We start from the raw sequence: 10309 nt of genomic DNA on the forward strand, positions 1-10309 counted from the left end.
CATCATATGTAATGGGGACAAACTGCAACCATTCCCAATAAGATCAGGAGTAAAACAAGGTTGCCCACTATCACCGTTACTATTTAATATTGTATTAGAAATGCTAGCTTTGGCAATAAGAGTTGAGAAAGAGATTAAAGGAGTAAGAATAGGCAATGAGGAAACCAAATTATCACTCTTTGCTGATGATATGATGGTATACTTAGAGAACCCCAGAGACTCTACTAAAAAGGTATTAGAAACAATCCACACCTTCAGCAAAGTTGCAGGATACAAAATAAACCCACATAATTCATCAGCATTCTTATATATCACTAACAAAACCCAACAGTTAGAGTTACAAAAAGAAATTCCATTTAAAGTAACTACTGATTGCATAAAATATTTAGGAATCTATCTGCCAAGGGAAAATCAGAAACTTTATGAGCAAAACTACAACACTTTCCACACAAATTAAGTCTGATCTAACCAACTGGAAAAATATTAAATGCTCTTGGATTAGGCAAGCAAATATAATAAAGATGCCAATACTACCTAAACTAATCTATTTATTTAGCGCTATACCAATCAGACTCCCAAAAAACTACTTTGATGAACTAGAAAAAATAACAACAAAGTTCATATGGAAAAACAAAAGATCAAGAATTTCAAGGGGATTAATGAAAAAAAAATCAAATGAAGGTGGCCTAGCTGTACCAGATCTAAAATTATATTATGAAGCAGCAGTTACTAAAACAATCTGGTACTGGCTAAGAAATAGACTAGTTGGTCAATGGAATAGGTTAGGTTCAAAGGACAAAACAGCCAATAACTTTAATAATATAGTGTTTGACAAACCCAAAGACCCCAGTTTCTGGGATAAGAATGCATTATTTGACAAAAATTGCTGTGAAAATTGGAAATTAGTATGGCAGAAATTAGGCATTGACCCACACTTAACACCGTACACCAAGATAAGGTCAAAATGGGTTCATGACCTAGGCATAAAGAATGAGATTACAAATAAATTGGAAGAGCATAGGATAGTTTACCTCTCAGACCTGTTTAAGAGGAAGGAATTTATGACCAAAGAAGAACTAGAGATCACTATTGACCACAAAATAGAAATTTTGATTATATAAAATTGGAAAGTTTTTGTACAAACAAAACTAATGCAGACAAGATTAGAAGGGAAACAATAAACTGGGAAAACATTTTTACAGTCAAAGGTTCTGATAAGGCCTCATTTCCAAAATATATAGAGAATTGACTCTAATTTATAAGAAATCAACCCATTTTCCAATTGATATATGGTCAAAAGATATGAACAGACAATTCTCAGACGAAGAAATTGAAACTCTTTATAGACATATGAAAATATGCTCCAAATCATTATTAATCAGAGAAATGCAAATTAAGGCAACTCTGAGATACCACTACACACCTGTCAGATTGGCTAGAATGACAGGGAAAGATAATGGGGAATGTTGGAGGGGATGTGGGAAAACAGGGACACTGATGCACTGTTGGTGGAATTGTGAACACATCCAGCCATTCTGGAGAGCAATTTGTAACTATGCTCAAAAAGCTATCAAACTGTGCATACTCTTTGATACAGCAGTGTTTCTACTGGGCTTATACCCCAAAGAGATACTAAAGAAGGGAAAGGGACCTGTATGTGCCAAAATGTTTGTGGCAACCCTGTTTGTAGTGGCTAGAAGCTGAAAAATGAATGGATGCCCATCAATTGGAAAATGGTTGAGTAAATTGTGGTATATGAACGTTATGGAATATTACTGTTCTGTAAGGAATGACCAGCAGGATGAATACAGAGAGGACTGGTGAGACTTATATGAACTGATGCTAAGTGAAATGAGCAGAAGCAGGAGATCATTATATACCTCAACAACAATACTGTTTGAGGATGTATTCTGATGGAAGTGGTTCTCTTTGATAAAGAGATTTAATTCAGTTTCAATTGATCAAAGATGGACAGAAGCAGCTACACTCAAAGAAAGAACACTGGGAGATGAATATAAACTGCTTGCATTTTTATTTTTCTTCCTGGGTTATTTATACCTTCTGAATTCAATTCTCCCTGTGCAACAAGAAAACTGTTCAGTTCTGCACACATATATTGTATCTAGGATATACTATAACCTATTCAACATGTAAAGGACTGCTTGCCATCTAGGGGAGGGGGTGGAGGGAGAGAGGGAAAAATTGGAACAGAAGTGAATGCAAGGGATAATGCTGTAAAAAATTATCCTGGCATGAGTTCTATCAATAAAAAGTTATTTAAAAAAATATTTTCTTGGGAGTCTGATTGGCATAGCACTAAATACATAGATTAGTTATGGAATATTGCCATCTTTATTATATTCACTTGGCCTATCCAAGAGTACTTAATATTTTCCCAATTATTTAAATCTGACTTTATTTGTGTGAAAAGTATTTTGTAATTTTGCTCATATAATTCCTGACTTTCCTTTGGTAGGTAGATTCCTAAATATTTTATGCTATTGACAGTTATTTATTTATTTTTTTGAATGTTCTTTTTTTAAAATTATGCCTTTTATTTATAAGTTATATGTATGGGTGATTTTACAGCATTGACAATTCGACAGTTATTTTGAATAGGATTTCTCTTTGTATCTCTTGCTGTTGGATTTTTTTGGTGATGTATAAAAATGCTGAGAATTTATGTGGATTTATTTTCTATCCTGAAAATTTGGTAAAGTTATGAATTATTTCTAATAGCTTTTTAGTAGAATCTTTGGCTTCTCTAAATTTACCATCATATCATCTGCAAAGAGTAATAGTTTGGTTTCCTCATTACCTACTCTAATTCCTTTAATGTCTTTCTCAATTCCTATTACCAAGAGTAGCATCTCTAATACAATATTGAATAGTAATGGTGAAAGTGAGCAATCTTGTTTCACTCCTGATCTTACTGGGAAAGATTCCAATTTTCCTCCATTACATATGATGCTTACTGCTGGTTTTAAATATATGCTCCTGACTATTTTAAGAAAAAGTCCATTTATACCTATCCTCTCAGGTATTTTTGTAAAGAATAGATGTTGGATTGTACCAAATGCTTTTTCTGCATCTATTGAGATGATCATATGGTTTTTGTTAATTTGGTTATTGATATAGTCACTTATACTAATAGTTTTCCTAATATTGAATCAGCCCTGCATTCCTGGTATAAATCCTACTTGGTCATAGTGTATTATCCTGGGGATGATTTTCTGTAATCTTTTTGCTAATATTTAATTTAAGATTTTAGCATCAATATTCATTAGGGAGATTGGTCTATAATTTTCTTTCTCTGTTTTCAGCCTAAGTGATTTAGGTATCAGTATAATGTCTGTGTCATAAAAGGAATTTGGTAGGAGTCCTTCATTCCCTATTTTTTCAAATAGTTTATATAGTATAAGAGTTAATTATTCTTTAAATATTTGGTAGAATTCACATATACCATCTAGTCCTGAGGATTTTTTCTTAGGGAGTTGGTTAATAGCTTGTTCTATTTCTTTTTCTAAAACAGGACTGTTTAGTCTATTTACTTCTTCCTCTGTTAATCTGAGCAAGCTATATTTTTGAAGGTATTCTTCCATTTCATTTGTTATCACATTTATTGGCATAAAATTTGGCAAAGTAACTCCTTATTATTACCCTAATTTCCTCTTCATTACTGGCAAATTCTCCCTTTTCATTTTTAAGACTAACAATTTGATTTTCCTCTTTCCTTTTTAAAATTAGATTTACTAAGAGTTTGTCTATTTTGCTGTTTTTTTCATAGAACCAAATCTTAGTTTTATTAATTCAATGGTTTTTTTTACTTTCAATTTTATTGATCTCTCCTTTTATTTTTAGAATTTCAAGGTTAATCTTTGACTGGGGGGTTTTAATTTGTTCCTTTTCTAGCATTTTTAGTTGCAAGCCCAATTCATTGACCTTCTCTTTCTCTATTTTATGCAAATCGGCCTCTAGAGATATGAAATTTCCCCTTATTACCACTTTGGCTGCATCCCAACATTTTGGTATGACATCTCATTATTGTCATTTTCTGGGGTTAAGTTATTAATTATGTCTATGATTTGCTGTTTCACCCAATCATTCTTTAGTATGAGATTATTTAGTTTCCAATTATTTTTTGGTCTATTTTCCTCTGGCTTTTTTTTTAAATGTAATTTTCACTGCATTATGGTCTGAAAAGTTTGCATTTGCTATTTCTGCCTTACTGCATTTGAGTTTGAGGTTTTTGTGTCCTAATATATGGTCAATTTTTGTATAGGTTCCATGAACTGCTGAAAAGAAAATATACTCCTTTCTGTCTCCATTTAGTTTTCTTCAGAGATCTAGCATATCTAACTTTTCTAGTATTCTATTTACCTCTTTGACTTCTTTCTTACTTATTTTGTCATTTGATTTATCTAATTCTGAGAGTACAAAGTTGAGATCTCCCTCTATTATAGTTTTGCTGTCTATTTCTTCTTGTAGCTCTCTTAATTTCTCTTTTAAGAATTTAGATGCTACACCACTTGGTGCATATATGTTTAATATTGATATTGCTTCATTATCTATGCTACCCTTTATCAAGATATAGTTTCCTTCCTTATCTCTTTTAATTAGATCAATTTTTGCTTTTGCTTGATCTTAGATAAGGAGGGTTACCCTGCTTTTTTTACTTCATCTGAAGCATAGTAGATTCTGCTCCAACCTTTTATCTTTACTCTGTGTGTAGCTCCCTGCTTCAGGTGTGTTTCCTGTAAACAACATATTGTAGGATTCTGGCTTTTAATCCATTCTGTTAACCACTTCCTCTTTATGGGGGAATTTACCCTCTTCACATTTATGGTTAAAACTACCAATTCTGTATTACTTGTCATCTTGTTAACCCATGTTTATGCTTTTCTCCCTTCTTTCCCCCTTACCTTCCTCCCCAGTATTAAACTTTTGAGCACCACTTGCTTCTCATAGCCCTCCCTTTTTAGTATCCCTCCCCCCACCCTAGAGTTCCTCCTCCTATATTACTCCTTTTCATCACAGTTTCTGTATTCCCTTCTGCTTAGCTTATTCCTTCCCTTTTCACTTTTCCCTTCCCATTTTTCAATGAGGTGGGAGAAGTTTCACCATAAATTGAATATGTCTAAAATTTTTCTCTTAAAGCCAATTCAGATGGCAGTAAGATATCTACTATATTCATCCTCCTCCATTCTTTCTTTCAGAATTAATAAGTTTCCTTTGCCTCTTTGTGAGATGTAGTACCCCCACTTTACCCTTTTTCTGGTACAATTTCCTTTCCACCTCTAGTTTCTAGAACAAGGTATACATACATTCTTTATATATCTTTATAGCAGAAATATAGTTCCCAAGGTTTCTTTTTACCTTTTTAGGTTTGTCTTGAGTTATATATTTGTAGATCAAACTTTTTGTTGAGTTCTGTTTTTTTTCATCAAAACAGGTGAAATTTGCTTATTTTGTTGAATGTCCATCTTCTTCTCTGGAAAAAGATGCTCATTCTGGCTGGGTAAGTGATTTTTGTTTAATTACCAAGTTCCTTAGCCTTTTGGAATATCATATTCCAGACCCTTTGATCCTTTGATGTGGACACTGTTAGATCCTAGATAATCCTTATTGTGGCTCCTCTATATTTGAATTGGGTTTTTCTAGCTGCTTGAAGTATTTTTTCCTTCGTTGTATAGTTCTGGCATTTGGCCACTATATTTCTTGGTGTTTTGATTTTAGGATCCTTTTCAGTAGGTGATTGATGAATTCTTTCAATGTCTACTTTGCCCTCTGTTTCTATGACGTCTGGGTAGTTCTGTTTGATAATTTCCTGGAAAATAGTGTCCAGGCTCTTTTTTCGTCACATTTTTCTGGGAGTCCAATAACTCTCAAATTGTTTCTCCTAGATCTATTTTCCCTGTCTGTTGTTTTCCCAAGAAGGTATTTCACATTTTTTCCCAGTGTTTGATTTTTTTGGTTTTGCTTGACTTATTCTTGTCTCCTCGAGTCATTCAATCCCATTTGTTCAACTCTGATTTTCACTGAAGCATTTTCTTCACTCACTTTTTTATATCTTTTTCTAATTGTCCAATTATGTTTTTGAGTGAGTTGTTTTATTCTGTGGATTTTTTTTTCTATTTCACCAATTTTGTTTTTTAGAGAGCTATTTTCTTTTTCCAATTCACTAATTCTGTTTTTCAAGTATTTGATTTCTTTATCCACTTTCTCTTTTAATGAGTGGGATGACTTATTCAGACTCTCTTGCCAAGCTTTCCTTTCCTTTTCCCATTTTTCTTCTAGCTCTCTTGTGAGCATCTTTTTAATTTCTTCTATGAGAGTCTTGTGTGTTAAAGAACAGATCATATCCCCCTCTGAGGATTCAGTCTGGAGACCGTTTGCTTTTAGTCTCCTTAGGGTTTAAAGTCTGCTCTCTTTCCATATAGAAGCTATCAATGGTTAGTGGCCCATTTAAATTTTTTGCTCATTTTGTCAGAGAAGAATCAAACTAGCAACCCCCCCCCCAAAAAAAAAAAAAAAACAGTCTGCTTTTTTTGGGGGGGGGTCTGGATGGTATTACCAAGCTTCCTCTACAGACTGCGGGAGTGGGGAGAGGAGAGGGAAGGAGGGGAGGAGGTGCTGCAGCAAGCTACTAGCAGGATAGCAATGTCTGCCCTGTGTCTATGCTCTGAGACTCTGAGACTCTGAGAGTGTGCTGAGATGCTCTGGGTGGGTGTGGCTAGGTTCTGAGAGGCCCTATCTTTTTGGGATTATAATCTTTACCCACTATGTTTTTAGGTTCTCTGCTTGTCTACTGGCTTGCTGCCAGGGTAAAGTAGCCAATACTGTAGTAAAGCTCTCCCTGCAGAGATGGTTGAGATCACACCCCACTCCCCTCCAATCTGCTCAGTGTAAGCTGCTTGCTGTGCTCGAGCTGCCTCTGGTTGCCCTCAGCCTGTGCCCGGTCTAATTGTCCTTGCTCTCAAGCAAAAACAGACCTTTTTCTGGTGAATTTTAAGGATGTCTTCCGAGGCTTGCCATGAAATAAATTCTGAGAGCAAAGACAGAGACTAAGTAGATGCAAACTATTCATGTAAGCATCTCTATTCCTAGGGTGGTGGTGGTTGTGCCTCTCATGTCATGTTAACTCTCTCCTCTGACTTGGAATCCCAAACTAAAAGCTCCAATATCCTACAAGTGCCTATAGTGTCCCTTTACCATAATTCTGTACACTTCTGTATTTTTCAGGTATGTTGATTCTTTTTCCCCCAGGGCCACTTCTCAGCAGCACTGCGGGGCCTAGCCTTCCTAATCAGTGAAAGTTCCCATAGTCTTCCCAGATTCAGACCCTTGACTCCCCATCCTGTCCAGGAGATGAAAGTTCATGTGGTTCAGGCTGAGGCTACCTTCAAATTCAGCTCCCCCAGGGAACCCTGCTTGCTATTTCTGTGAAATTAGACTTGAGTTGTTTATACTTCACACTCATTAAGCTCTAGTTTTTTGGGAGGTCTTTTTGTTGTCACAGGAGGACTCCTGTTCAGTCACAGGTCTTCTTTTTTCCCCATTGGTCTACATTTGCCACAATGTGTAATTTTGTTCTGTTTATGTGAGAAATCCAGAGAGCTTGGAATTTTCTAATCTACTCAGCCATCTTCCCAGAATTCTCTCACCAGGGAATTTCTTTAGTCAAGTTATTCCAATTATTTAACTTGAAAAGTTATCTGTTCTGTGAACTAAAAGCGTATGATGTACAGCTGTATTCTTTGGCAGCTCATTCTTATATCCAAATTTATATTTAAACTGAAAGAAATGAACACAGAGGTACCTGTTCCAAAAAAGTCAAGAGATGTCACTAAGAAGGGATGACTGAATTCTCTTTTCAATCATGATCCAAAATTTCAGTCATTACACTAAGTTTCAATCCTCCAAAGGGGAAGACCTTAATAGTGGATGCTGGAGATGGGAAAAACTACTCACTATCACCTGCAAATTTACAAATAGAGTAAGATATCATAAATCTATATGAATGGCCTCTTGGGTTGCCTTGTGGAGGCAGGGTGCTCTCCTTTTTCTGATTCCACTTCTGATACTACTGCTTTTGAGCTTGGGAATTAGAAAAAGGAAAAGCCACTTACCATTACTTGTGAAGTTGTGAATTGAGTGGTTGTAGGGGCTATATCTCAGATTGCACTGGAGAGGGCAGAATTATCTCCTTTTTTCCAATTTTACCTGACATCAATATTAACATTGAAAAATAAAGAATTAAAGAGCTCATGGAAGTTATATAGAAAGAGTTTTCTTTACTCTGCTGAAAAAGAGAAATCTAGATGCAACTTGGAATCTGGTTTGGCATCAAGGAAACCTAAGGCAGCAAGATTAAGCCTTAAGATCTATATCTATATCTATAACTATATCTAAAATCTATGATAAGACAGAGATTCAAGGAATAAAAAAGGGAATAATGGCAACAATATGGTATGTTTGCCTAGTGACAAGAAGTATATTTATAGTAGAAGTTCACAACCAGGATGTGGTTCCTGCAGGTGCATGCCCAAGATCAGGGACTGCTTGGGTCTGATTTGAGCCAGTTCTGTGGCAGAGTTCATCCAGAATGATTGTTGTTATGTCAGTCTCAGGATACAGCTTATTAGCTGGTTCTTATCCCTGGAAAAAAAAAGTGTTTCCTCATAGTAAGAAAAGAGAAGAGTGGTCTTGTTGTGAGGATTCCTGAATATACTTACTTTGTCCATGTAAAGAAAGTGTATGAAACAGCTGTGGAATTCTTTCAAGATGAGCATATGAATGAATATCTCTATGTGACCTTTGCAAAGTTTGAAAAAAATCAGAAAGAATTTGAAAGGATATGAATGATCTACTCTGAACAGGATTTTGAAGCAGAAAGCCCAATAACTTTTTGAAATTTACATAATCTTTGAAAAAGAAAGACTGTGGCTGAAGACTGTGAGCAAATGGAGATTTCAGGAAGAAGAGAAGGGGAATACTAATTTGTAGAAATATGATGCCTGGCTTGATTATTTGCAATTGATGAAAAATGATGTAGAACCAAACCCTGCAAGAATTGTATGAAAAATACCAGCAGTCTGAAAGAAGAAAAGACACTGGAAGCTGTAGATATACTTCTGCATCAACCATGCAGTCTAAGAAGAGATTTTTTTTTTTGATTGATAAGTTCTGCATCACTCTGCAGTTGTAATCAGATCCCAAGTCTTATCATTCAATTCTCACATCATTTCTCAAAGATATTATCTCTATTCACAGTTAGAACACCATGTTGCTGGGATTATTTTATTAGTCCTCTAATTTGTTTTCCTCTTTTATTCTCTTCTTCATCTAATCAATCTCTTATATAGCTTCCAAAATAATATTATAGTGTAAGCCTGACCATATCATTTCCTTGCTCAAAAGCCTTTTATGACTTCTTCTCATGAGAAAATATACACTTTTAAAGCAATATTTAGGTCACTTTACAATCTGAATTCAATTCACCTGATAGAGCTTTATTTTATATTGCCCCCTTTCCCTTTCTCTGTGTCCCAGCTAAACCGTAATAGTAGCTACTTTCCAAAATCAACATGTCTCCTATTTTGATGTATTTGTTCAAGTCTCTTTCTTTATTTATGGACTTTAGAATTCTCTTCCTCCATACTCATTTCTTCCATACTTTGACTGATGTTCCATCTGAGAATATTTTCTCCAGATTTTCCTAGAGCATCCCTTTCCCTACCCATGGATATCTCCTATGCCCCAGAATACTTTACTTTCTTATTTCTATGTATGTGACATAACATACCTAATGTAACTTCTTAGAGAAACAGGGCTTTGTTCTTCTTCTTCTTTGCACTTCTGCATCATTTTTTGTACCTTGTACATAGTGGGTACTTGATAAATGTTTATCAAAGTAGAAATAATTTAATACCCTTAGTTAACAGGTAAAGAAAATGAAATCTAGCACAGTGAGATAAATTGTTTAAGATCACTTAATGATTTGGCTGGCAGGGGTTGGACCAGAACTCAGGTCTTCTTATTCCTATTTTTTTCTGTTTAAGTGTTTACAGATAAAAAAGATACCAATCATCTTTCAACATCATCAACTTAAATAAAAGTTAGATTATTTTCTAATGAAACATAATTAATACTCAAAAATTAATGAGGCTGACATCTGCTATTCTGAACTTCAATTGCACTTTCTTGTCTATTGTCTGTGAACAGTCAAGTTTCAGAGACATCTTTGTGACAGGTTTATTTTTACCTGCTTACGTAATACTATCTTAAAATGCACTTTTGAAAGCCAAAT

The sequence above is a fragment of the Antechinus flavipes genome, chromosome 4 (genome assembly GCF_016432865.1).
Source record: "Antechinus flavipes isolate AdamAnt ecotype Samford, QLD, Australia chromosome 4, AdamAnt_v2, whole genome shotgun sequence".
NCBI classification, from domain to species: domain Eukaryota; kingdom Metazoa; phylum Chordata; class Mammalia; order Dasyuromorphia; family Dasyuridae; genus Antechinus; species Antechinus flavipes.